The sequence below is a fragment of the Gymnoscopelus braueri genome (genome assembly GCF_963280865.1).
Source record: "Gymnoscopelus braueri genome assembly, chromosome: 10".
In the NCBI taxonomy this organism is placed as follows: Eukaryota; Metazoa; Chordata; class Actinopteri; order Myctophiformes; family Myctophidae; genus Gymnoscopelus; species Gymnoscopelus braueri.
Genome location: NC_137611.1, coordinates 49437859 through 49451464, shown reverse-complemented (window position 1 = coordinate 49451464; position 13606 = coordinate 49437859).

Genomic DNA, 13606 nt, shown 5'->3' with positions numbered 1-13606 from the left:
AATAATGGAGGACAAAGTCGCTTTCAAAAAATGAATTGATTTTATTTTCCTTTTTTTATGCAGAGATCTCAAACTCTTTTTGTCTTTTTTTCACCAGTGCCAGAAACTTCAGGGTGCCGGTTTACATTTGTAAAAAGGCTAACTAATAAAGAAAATTACCCCTAACCTAAACCTAACCAAAGAAAAATATACATTTACTAAACTCACTTACCTAACTAAAGAATATACAAAAACAAGTAGAGAAGTGGTTGAACCAAACAAAAAGACCAAACACCCCTACAAGGCGAGTGAACAGATAAATACAATACTTAATGGAAATGACAAATATATACAGAAAACTTAAAATAATAAACTGAAATAAGTCAACTGAAGGGCAAACAAAATAACTGATCGTATCAAAAGTCACTGAAGGACAAATGAACAAACAGAACAAAGCAAAAACAAAACAAAACACAGGCTACATGGGTTCGGGGAGACAGAGGGATTGAATCTCTGCTAGCTCTTTCAAATGAGAGCAACCAGTCCCCCTGACAGTCAGGGCAGAATGAGCTTTTGTAGGTGAGCTTCAGAGAACAGCCAACCCTGGCTTGGGCGGAGACAAAGGGACGACTAATGGGAGCAGGGTAACAGGGCCAGAGGCTGGACCTGTCAAGCTGGACAGCTGGAAGTCAATCACTCACTCACTCATACCAGCACCACACCCAGACTCACACTCACAGCTTCCACCACCACTCATGACCTTATATGGAACACAGAAACACAACAATATAATACAAGCCACACATAGCACAAAAATATACCCAAAATATAACCACACATAACATAACCATACGGCTAGGGCCGTAACACCCCCCTCCTTAAAGAAAACCCCCCCCCCCAAAAAAATAAGTTTTTCAAGCTGGGGCATAAACACGAGAAAGGGCATCTGCCAAGACATTATCAACTCCTTTCTTGTGACGAATCTCTAAGTTGAAATCCTGTACCAGTAATGACCATCGCATGAGCCTTTGATTCAAATTTTTCATCTGTCTCAGAAAGACCAAAGGGTTATGATCAGTATAAACAACTACAGGCAATGGGCTAGATCCCACGTAAACCTCAAAAAATTGCAGAGCAAGCAATAAAGAGAGAGCCTCTTTTTCAATAGTACTGTAATTGGTCTGAGGTGCATTACATTTCTTTGAGAAATAACAGTTTGGATGGTCAATACCTGCGCCATCCTCCTGCAGCAGTACTGCTCCGGCTCCACTTCCACTCGCATCCACCTCCAACTTAAAAGGCATTTTGAAGTTTGGGGCAGCCAGGACAGGAGTGCTGCAAAGGAGAGCCTTACAGGACTCAAAAGCATGCTGGCAAGCAGGCGACCAGACATAAGGCTTTTTCACACTGGTCAAACTGGTAAGGGGAGCAACTACATCAGGGAAATTTTTACAGAAGGCACGATAGTAGCTCGACATTCCTAGAAAACGGCGAAGACTACGGCGTGACGTAGGTACAGGGTAGTCCACTATGGCCTTGACCTTGGCATCGATGGCCCGAACTTGACCCTGACCTACCTCTTTGCCTAGATACGTAACGGTGGCACGACCAAATTCACACTTTGACAAATTTAGAGTTAGATTAGCGCCCGCCAACCTACCAAAGATTAAACCAAGAGTGTGCATGTGCTCAGGCCACGTATCAGAAAAAGCAACAACATCATCGAGGTACACCTCACAATTTTCCACCCCAGCCAACACATTGTGCATAAGCCGTTGGAACGTAGCAGGTGCATTACGGAGTCCGAATGGCATAACAGCATACTGATATAGACCATCGGGGGTAACAAAGGCAGAGATATCTGAAGCACGAGCAGTTAAAGGGACCTGCCAGTACCCTTTAAGTAAATCAAGTTTTGTAACGAATTTAGCAGCACCAACACGGTCTACACAGTCCTCCATGCGAGGCAGAGGATACGAATCAGGTTTGGTAACATTATTTACCTTCCTGTAATCTGTGCAGAAGCGTTGACTGCCGTCTGATTTTGGCACGAGCAGACAAGGCGAACTCCACGCGCTAGAGCTGGGAATGGCAAGGCCATTATCTAGCAAATAATCAACCTCCTTTTTAAACAATGAGCGTTTAGTAGGATTCACCCGATAAGCATGTTGTTTAATAGGAGGATTCACACCTACTTTCACATCATGTGATAGGATAGTAGTGCGGGAAGGTATGTCTGAAAATAAAATGGGGTTATTTTCAATCAAATTAACTATGTCTGCTTGAGCTACTGAATCCAAGTGCTGCAAATAATCAGGCAGATTTTTCAGAATTTCAGAATTTTGCATACGAGAGCCAGCAGAGCTCTTTGAACGCAAGCCATCACTCTCTGGGGAATATAGAGAAGGCGCTATGGACACAACTGAAGCTACCGGGGTGGGTAGAACTGAAGGCGCAACACTCTCAGAACGATCAAAATAGGGTTTGAGCATATTAACATGGCACACTCTGGTCTTACTCCGGCGGTCTGGGGTCGCAACTACATAATCAGTCTCACTTAGCTTTTTTTCTATGACATATGGGCCACAGAACTTAGCCTGAAGGGCTGAAGTGAGAAACGGAAGCAAAATTAGCACCCTATCACCCACATTAAACGCACGTTTAACCGATTTGCGATCAAATTTTTTTTTCATTTTCCCCTGGGACGCAGTCAATGCGCTGCGTGCGATGTCACAGGCCTTGTGCAGGCGGTCTCTAAATTTTGACACATAATCCAACACATTTGAGGATGGAACAGTGGATTTCACCAACAAACGATCACGGAGCACCCGGAGAGGACCACGTACACTATGCCCGAACACCAGCTCAGAAGGGCTAAAACCAAGTGATTCTTGTACACTTTCCCGCACCGCCATGAGCAGAAAAGGTAAACCCTCATCCCAAGACTTGCCAGTTTCAGAACAGTACTTTTTCATCATAGACTTGAGCGTTTGATGGAACCGCTCAAGAGCGCCCTGAGATTCAGGATGATAAGCACTAGACTGTTTGTGTTCGATGGACAAGGAAGCGATAACCTGAGCGAAAACTTTAGAAGTGAAATTCGTACCCCTGTCCGATTGGATGGACTTGGGTAGACCGAAAATAGAGAAAAAATTAACCAGAGCTTTAATCACAGTTTTTGCCTTTAATGTGCGCAATGGAATCGCCTCAGGATAACGAGTGGCAGCACACATTAAAATCAACAAATACTGATGACCCGACTTCGTTTTGGGAAGTGGGCCAACACAGTCAATAATGATATGTTCGAAGGGCTCTCCCATCACCGGAATAGGTAATAAAGGAGCAGGAGGAATAACCTGATTAGGTTTCCCCATCATTTGGCAAACATGACACGAACGGCAAAAATTTGACACATCAGATTTTAACCCTGGCCAATAAAAATAACGCAAAATGCGGTGATACGTTTTATGAATACCTAAATGACCAGACAAATTGTCATGTGCGAGACTAAGGACTTGAGAACGAAAAGGTTCAGGTACAACTACCTGCTGAACGGAGTTCCACCCGAGGTTGCCAGCGCCGGGCGGGAACCAAGTGCGCATCAAAATGCCATCCACTACCACTGTACGCACTCTGCGCATCCTGCGCATGAGCGGCTCCCCAGCAAACAGTGAGGGATGGATCATTTTGCTGTGCCGAAACGAAAACGTCTTTATCGACATCAAAGACAAATTCAGTCTTTATTGGCATCACATCAACCATCTTCTGCTTAACCATGGCGGCAGGAAAATTCACTGGTTGCTCAGAACACATAAAAGTGTCCTTCAAACTAATGTTCTCATCACAGCCCTTCCTTGCCTGTGCACGGGTCACAGCGCAGGCAGGGAACAATACCGAGGTGCCCATAGACTGATCCAAATCGATCACAGGATTCTCGACAATTTCTGGCGTTGGGAAAACTTTCTCCCCTGCCAAGTCATTGCCGAGAATTAACGAAACGCCGCCAACTGGTAACTGAGCGCGAGTACCCACATGCACAAAACCGGAGACCAGGGGCGAACGCAAAAACACAGAATGCAACGGAGCGCGTAATGAATTCATCTCCACCCCCAACAGTAGAGCATCAGATCCACAAAAGGACTTATTCGAGAAAGGCAACACATCATATAAAATGAGAGATTGTGACGCTCCCGTATCACGTAGGATTGTGATCGGCACCTGATCTATATCCTGACCTGATAGGGACACTGAACCTTTCAGAAGGAAGGGCCCAAAACATTCCTCCATTTCGTCTGACACAGGCGCCCCTGTGCCAGAGGAAAGGAATGGACTGAATGAACCCAACAGCTTTTGCTTTTTTCGGACTCTGAGTTTCTTTTCACTGTAGAGTGGGACATGCCGAAATGAGGTGACCCTTTTCATGACAATAGAAACAATCACGAGTCTCCGAACCAGAGACAACATTAGATCCAGAACGAGGTGGGCTTTTTGACACAGAAAATGTTTGATTCCACCCCACTCTGCCGCCCATAGGATTGCGGCGTGCAGAGGGAGCAGAAAACACAGATCGGTGTGTCAAAACAAACTCATCGGCGCACACCGCAGCTTTAACCACATTATCTACCTTCTGCTCGTTTAAGTAGACAACAATACGCTCAGGTAGACAGGATTTAAATTCCTCTAATAATACCAAATCACGAAGCTGGTGAATAGTCAATACCTTGTTCGCAGTGCACCATTTGTCAAACAAGACACTTTTCTCCCTGGAAAATTCCACATATGTTTGGTTGGCAGTCTTTTCACAAGACCTAAACCTTTGGCGGTACGCCTCCGGCACTAACTCATATGCCCGTAGTATGGTTTCTTTTACAACTTCATACTTGCGGCTCTCTTCAACAGTTAAGGCGGCACACACATCCCGAGCTTTTCCCACTAATTTGCATTGCAGTAATAGACTCCACATATTCTTAGGCCATTTCACCGTGGTTGCAATGCGCTCAAAAGTGTCAAAGTAAGAATCAAGTTATGTCTCTTTAAAGTGTGGTACCAGAGGAATATGCTTACTGATGTTGAAATCTGGAGGGCATCCCGAAGTTCCAGAACCACTTGTCCTGCTTAGCTGAGGGGCAGGTGACCTGTCGAGCTCTGCGGCCCTGATGCGAAGTTGCATCAGCTCAACCTCCTTGGTTTTTGTTTCGAGTTCCACCTCTCGGAGGCGGAGGGCCAGCCCTAGACTATGTGAGTCCCCCCCAGCAGTGATGCGAGCTATAAGCGGGTCTGTTTCTGAGTCCTGAGGTGAGGCCTTAGCCATTCCATCCTCAAGCTCAGTGAGCGCAGGGGAGTCTGTGTCAGCAGCCGCCTCCACATTCTCACCCGAACGCCCAGCCATATTCTCCGCCAGCCCGGTGCTTATACGGTTTATGAGCCCTTTCTCAGTAAGTTTTCCCTCCACTAAAGACCTTAGTTCGGCCTTATTGGCACCCAATGGGACAGAAATTTTGAAGACTTTTGCAATCAAATTTAACTCAATTTTAGTGCATTTATCTAATTTCTCTAAAGTGGGAGAAGTTGGGAAAGTGAATGCGACCTCATCTGTTTCTACAGCGGACATTACAATGAATCAAATACTCTACCTAACCTGCCAACCAAAAAATGGAACAAAGCTTAATTGACTACTCACCAGAACCAAAACGAACCGAACCAAACCCATGAACCTGTTAAAACGAATTAAACCGATTTGAACAAATACTCAAAAAGTAACTTTTCCAAAAAAGGAATACGTTTCAGGGGTAACATTTTTAAACCGAGCCGAGTCCCCAAATTATGTTATAATTTGGATCGATATTACGCTATAATTTGGAACGGACGAGCCCCCAAATTATGTTACGACCCCCTGTCTAGGGTAGGGGAGGTGACATAATAATGGAGGACAAAGTCGCTTTCAAAAAATGAATTGATTTTATTTTCCTTTTTTTATGCAGAGATCTCAAACTCTTTTTGTCTTTTTTTCACCAGTGCCAGAAACTTCAGGGTGCCGGTTTACATTTGTAAAAAGGCTAACTAATAAAGAAAATTACCCCCTAACCTAAACCTAACCAAAGAAAAATATACATTTACTAAACTCACTTACCTAACTAAAGAATATACAAAAACAAGTAGAGAAGTGGTTGAACCAAACAAAAAGACCAAACACCCCTACAAGGCGAGTGAACAGATAAATACAATACTTAATGGAAATGACAAATATATACAGAAAACTCTTAACTCAAAATAATAAACTGAAATAAGTCAACTGAAGGGCAAACAAAATAACTGATCGTATAAAAAGTCACTGAAGGACAAATGAACAAACAGAACAAAGCAAAAACAAAACAAAACACAGGCTACATGGGTTCGGGGAGACAGAGGGATTGAATCTCTGCTAGCTCTTTCAAATGAGAACAACCAGTCCCCCTGACAGTCAGGGCAGAATGAGCTTTTGTAGGTGAGCTTCAGAGAACAGCCAACCCTGGCTTGGGCGGAGACAAAGGGACGACGAATGGGAGCAGGGGAACAGGGCCAGAGGCTGGACCTGTCAAGCTGGACAGCTGGAAGTCAATCACTCACTCACTCATACCAGCACCACACCCAGACTCACACTCACAGCTTCCACCACCACTCATGACCTTATATGGAACACAGAAACACAACAATATAATACAAGCCACACATAGCACAAAAATATACCCAAAATATAACCACACATAACATAACCATACGGCTAGGGCCGTAACATCATCTTACAAGTTAGCTCAGCAAGTTATGTTAATATTGTGTGTTTTTTCCCCCAATAACTTACGCCTTTTTCAAATCCATGTCTGGCGGCAAGGTGCTTGTCCAGCCTCTCGTTGGAGTAAACGCACCGTGGCTCGATGCAGTTCAGTACCATTCTGCACCTGCACAATAGGTGAAGACAGGTTAAACAACAGCAGCGTAGGAAACCATTGGCATTGCATCCTCAGGGAAGAATAAACATGGGAGCTGATTCCAAATTTGAAGTAGAGTGGCTTACGCCTTCTCCTGCGCTTTAGCAGTATTATAAACAGGGCTCCAGACCCTCAGGTTATAAATGACTCTACCTCAAAACACATGAAACACACACCGTCAGAGTGAAATTGACCTTCCTTTGGCGTACCCGGCCAACAATTCCCTTTCTTCACTGTTCCTAACACAGTGTTTCTTGCGCAGGTGCGAGTTGAGCCACTTATCTTTGCCACATAATGGGCACTCTGCTTTATCTCGTAACAGTGGAATTAGATAGATATAAAGATAGAAGTAATCAACAAACTATACTATTAAAACTGGTCAGACATTGTACAAATTGTCAAACTACATAAGAAATAGTCAAACATTGTGTAAATTGCCATTCTACAGCTTGCAGATTGGCTATTTTCAAAAAAAAAATCTGGGTTAAGGTTAAGAGTTATTGGACAGATTACCATGGGAAGTTGTTGTGCATATTTTCCATGTGGATTAGTGAGAATCAACAGGTTACATGATGGTGAAATACATAAAGAAGTATAACTTGCAGTAGGCATGAAAACAATACGCCTTCTCCTGCGCTTAAGCAGCATTATAAACGGGGCTCCAGACCCTCAGGTTATAAATGACTCTACCTCAAAACACATGAAACACACACCGTCAGAGTGAATTTACCTTCCTTTGACGTACCCAAAGGAAGGTAAAATACATCTAAAAACTTGTATTTTATTGATATCCTTTGAGCAGTTTCTATAATATTATTTTCTAAAAACACGACTTACAATATGACATCACATCCCATAGTAATAAATCCAATAAGTAAATAACCGTAACTCTACCCCTTTCCAATAAGTTTCGGTTAGGGTAAATTGGAATTCTAGGATGGCAATTAGAATTTCCAAGGATGGCAATTAGGGTTATTGCACTCAACTTGGTCGCTTGCTGCTGATTGGCTTAGCTATTTGGGGCGTTAACCAAAACGTATATAACAGGGTTAGGGTATATTTGAATTCCACGTTAATATTTAGCAACCCTTCAAATTTATCCAATAAGGTAGCAAACCCTAGCCTGGTAAACCCCCCTCCCTCCGGAAATCTCATTTGCATTTGATTTCAGGAAGGAGGTTTGGGATTGCTCAGGGAGTAAAGCTGCCCGGTCGGCTGCGTGTTAGAACCAATCAGCGGTTGCTAGGGGCGGGATCATCCAATCACCTGCCAAGTAGCTTGAAAAAATTAAAACGCCTTCTGTCATCGATTCTGCTACCGGAGTCTCAGATGGAAGTAGCCTGCTTTTTCCATTTGACGGAGTGAGGTTAAGCAAACCCTAATCCTAAAATTTTAAGACTCACCTGAATGTAATTGTCTCCGCCAGTCCGAAAGGCATGGCGAGAGAGTATGTTTTACCCTCTGTCCATCCGTCGGTGTGTCCGTCCATCTGTCTGTGAGCGGCTAATCTCCGGCACCGTTGGCCCGGTCGCTGCGAAACTGTGCAAACACACTCCCTGGGAGCCAATTCAGATTCTTTTTTTGCACATATACTGTTATTTTCTCTGTATTTTTGGTGTTGATATTTGAACTGTTCGGTTGCTACTATATATGTCATGAAATGAATACCAAGGACCTCAATGGAAATAAGACCGACCGCAAGGACTTTTTTGGACGGACCTTTTACACAAAATATTATTAATGTAATTGTGATGTTTGACATTTTTTGCCTAATCAAAATGTCAATCAATCAATCAATCTAAAACACATTTTTGCGCCTGTAAGTAGATTGTGGGTCAACCACTTTTGTTATCTTATCGGCGAGATTTTGTCCCATGTTAAACTTTCCAAGAAAACCCGAAACACACTATTCCCATTCCCTGATATATCCTAGAAATGATGACTCAGATTTAATTGAAAACACACATGTATTACAAATTAGGGTCACTTTCACAATGAACACCAGCCTCCTAGGAAGGTTGGGTGGCCTCGTAGTCTGGGGAACTAGTCGTCTGCCTAGAGAGTCGATGGTTGTGGGTTCAAGGGTGGCTCGGGTTAAGGTTAGGGTAGGGTTAGGCCCGGTCAATGGGATTTGATTACAAGTTGGCAATTACTTTTTGCTTCTTGTCCATATCCTGTGTGACCATTAAGTAAGCCCCCCAAGGGTCCCTACGGTCCACGCTTCGCACCCAACGGACCCTCAGCTTTGGCCTTTAACCGGTTCCGATTGCTATGCAGTCGACCGTCCAGGGAGACCACACGACCCGAGGGAAGTTAGAGGCCACAGAAGGCCGCAGATGAAGCCTGCCGTCGATTGTTTTTTGCAACCAGACCCATAGGGCTTGTCCTCTGCACCCCAAAAAGGTACACACGTGTTCTCTGAATCCCAGGAAACGTTTTCTGTAAAGGACATACCCCAACGACCCTCGGTTCCGGACTGATGAGCTTTTACGTTTGAAAGTTGTCAAAGGTCACCGGGTTAGGGATTTTCAATGTGTTTTCATTCCAAGTTGGAAATGTAATCTACTTCTCGTCCCAACCCTATCTTCATTCTCTTTTTTGCTACCATTTGCGTGCGGCTCATTCTCTGCAACCCAAATTCTACACACGTGTTCTCTGAAAAGGGATGTGCTCTGTAAAGGACAGATCCCCACGACCCTCGGTTCTTCACATATGAGCTTAAATGTTTGAAGGTCGTTGAAGGTCAACGGGTTAGGGATTTTCAATGGGTTTTGATGACATGTTGGACATGTAATTGGAAATTCTCTCTTCTGCAACCATTTGTGTGCGGCTCGTTCTCTGCACCCCAAATTCTACACACATTCTAGGGAATGTGCTCTGCAAAGGGCGGACCCCTTGGACCCTCCGTTCCCGACTTAAGAGCTTTTGGACAGCAGAAGGCCGTAAACGAAGCCTAGCTAATTGTTTTGCCCTTGCTCTTTTGAAACCACGCGACGACCGTGCACGCCACTGGCTCGAGGCCGATACCGATGGATTCGGATCGGCTGTCCGATTCCAAAATCGTCACGTTTGTGCAAAAAGAAAGCACCGTTAATGAGATTGCCAAGTAAGAATTAGACTCCAATGTTAATTCTCCCAAGAAGAGTCAAACCCTATCCCTAAAATACTATCCTGTCTTTAAAACACCCCCTAGGGGGTCCTGGCAGTTTCCGACACAGCTCGTCGCCGCGAATCCAACGGTCCCGACTCAGTCTTCCCCGGACCTATCGTTCTCTTAATTGGCTTCGATTTTTCATCCGGCCATTCACGATGGTCTTAGAGTCGTACCCCCTATGAGTGCCTTCCCATGCCAGATATGAAAGTTGAGCGCTCCACGTAGGAATGTCGTACAAGGACGCCAAAGACATCCACGCGTGCGCCTTAACAAGCTGTCTGACATATCCTAGAATAGCTCACATCCCAACTCCTTATCGTTTTTGAGATATAATGATGAATAGCCAAGGGCCAATTAAGAGAACCGAAGGTCCAGGATCAACAGGGTTGGGACCGTTGGATTCGGGGCAACGAGGAGAGCCGGAAACTGTTTTTCCACCTGGACCGTAGGAAACGCATTTTAAAGACAGGATAGTGTTTTGGGAGGTCTTTGATATTTATTGGAAATATTCACATAGGCTTCTATTGTAACCTTGGAAAGCTGATATCTCATTAACCGTGGGTTCTTTTCACAGAAGCAAAACAGTTTTGGAAAAGGAGAGCCGAGCCAGATCCCTCGGTGTAACGCACACTCGTCCTCTGTAACCAAAACTCCCCCCCCAAAAAAAAACAGTAGTCTCGCTAGAGAGATTGAAATCTTGAGATTTCAATCTCGCCTAGCAAGACTTACGTTTACTTATATTTTTATTATTATTATAATTTTTCCATAGTGTTTTGTCACTATGAACGTCAGATCTTGCCAAAATAAAACCAAAAAAAGCTATTAAAATATGCAATCTAACGCAAGGCCTATTGGCGCACATTTTTAGCTGTGGCGGACCCGGGATTGAGTTATGATTTTTTTCTACTGTACCATTCATCCTAAGATATCATAACATCATAGAAAAGGTAAGAAAACCGTGGTCCAAAATGTTCCTTTAAGCTGCCAGGGCAGGTGTAATATCCACAGTGTTTCCTGGGAACATGTGTAGACTGAACTGCTCAGCCATATAGGTGAAAGTGAAGATTCCTCTATTGATGCTCAGTATGCTGATTGGTGACGTGGGAATTTTTCTGCCACAGGCCGAGAGGCCCGTTGATATGATTCGCGCCCTACTTTAACCAGCACACATTCCTACTTCTCTTATAGTATTATGTGATAGATTTAGTCCGTGAGCCAGGACCCCAAAAATGGGGTCGTCATTACCATCTGGGGGGATTAATTCTCATAGTGATTTTTGGGTAGGTATACACCCCTAGAGCTAGGAAAAATGTGATAGCCTTGCATCGGTGGTAGCTATCTGTGTGTTATCACTCCTTTTATAACCACAAGCCAAAACACAGTTTTCAAAATCCGAATGAAGCATTCTACTTCAAACTGATGGTTCTCTCTTATTATTGACCCTCTCTCTCTGAAAAATGGTTGGGATAAAGCTCAGACTATATATTGTCCAGAAAGGTTGTTAAAATGTGCATATCTAGAATATTTTTCTATTACAGGCAGTGACAACATAGTGACTATATGTGACATAAGATGTACTTTGGTTTTAATGAAAGATGGAACACAAAGGGTTCCTTTGTAAATTACCTATAGATTTAAAACCATGTTTACATACATAGATTCTAAGGAAATGTATTATGAAATTCAATAAACAGAATATAGTGCAATGGGTAAGAAAATATCCAAAATGGCCACTAAACACACGCCTGGCAATTTTTTACTTTTAATCCGCTTGTCTTAGAATACCTCTGTTTAATACCTCTTTTTTAGGGTTTTCATTATGTAGAATCCATTCCTGATGTTATTTTTTTAATATCAGGTCAATCATGTCAAAGGTCAGGTCAAGGTTAAAATTGACCTCTGGGAGAACAACAAATGGAAACAACTTGATGAACATTCATGGTTCACTATTCATGATTTTGTTTTGTGAAAAGTGTCATTAACATGTCACAAGAATTGGTATTCATAATAACATGAATGTAAAATGATATAATCTAATGTCAAATATGTATCTTTTGCAACTACATCTGTATTCTCCAACCCACATCCTGTTCTACCTCATCCTTACAAGTATCCTCCTTATTAACATCACTCCTCATCTGTAGCTTGAACATATCATCAGTAACCATCTTCACCAGAGCAGTTACAGTACATCAGTGATGTACTTCTCACTCTCTGTGCCCTAAATTGATATTGCACCATGTCACATAGCTCTGACGGTGGGGTCACCCTTAGCAATGACAGGAACAAGAATATCCTAGATCTCCTATCCAAATTGTGTGACATCAAACGACTTGTCGGGTGTGGCTTGGTGGTCTGCCACTTTCCACAACATCACTTGTAAATAAATGAGCCCACATGTGGTGCAACAGGTTGGTCTGTGTTGGAGGAAGGGCCATTGACTTGTGGCACCCACCTCACCCAGCACATCAGGGTAGCTTGGGAAGTTCCCTGCCAGCAAAGTGTAGTGTGCTCTGATCTTGCCTTTGTCATACATATAAGACTGTCCCATCCCAATGCTCCATCTATACTTTACACTGTAGGTCCACCTGATACACCCCAATACACAGCATACAACAGGACAAGAACATCAGTGTAATCACTGAGCATGTGTATCACACCCTTTCCAGAGATGGCTGCATCAGGGATATAGGAACTCATGGTGATGTCTGCCTCATCATGACTAAATGCAGTATCTATCGTCAGCACTGAAGGTGTACAACATGCTCAACGGCTTCTGCTTAATGTTCTTACTCTTCATGATGACATCTCATGTGGGTAAAGGACATTACTATTCACAACAGCATGGGGGCAAATTAGCCAAGGATGGGATTGAAGAGATGATCTTTCTGTGTGTGAGGAATCCTACACCCCAATATTTTATGACCAAGACACACCAGTGCTTCAACTCTCCCTCTGTTTCTGCACATTTTGGGGAAGGCTTCAGTCCACTCCACTCACATGCATCATGACAGCATCTTTCCTGATCGTTATGGCAGTCTGCTCCCCAGACTGGTCAGCAGAGACAGTGATCCAGAATCCATCATGGTGCCGACAGACAAGGTCTAGCTTAGCCTCTATGCTATGGCATGGAGCACATGCATCTTCAGCAGGCACTGGGTTAGATATCAAGCACACTGCACATGGCCAGCATGGAAGACGTGCTTCAGTCATGTGCTTCATGAGAGAAAAGGTGAAGTTAATGTCAATGTGTCTCCCTGCACATTCAAACTGGTGGATGTGAAGTGTAGGAAGAAGTTGTCTACCCACTGTCAGCCAGTAGGATGGAGATGTGCAGTGTCCAGGTAGGCTACTGCTGTATCTGTTCAAATGTCTTTGGCCAAGTTGATAGAAACCACTTCAGAGTGCTGCTGATACACTCAGGACTGACCACTGAACTTGCCTGTCATGTTCTGCAACCACATGCATTTCCACTTCCAGTGCTGAACCTTGCATCAGTTTTGCAATG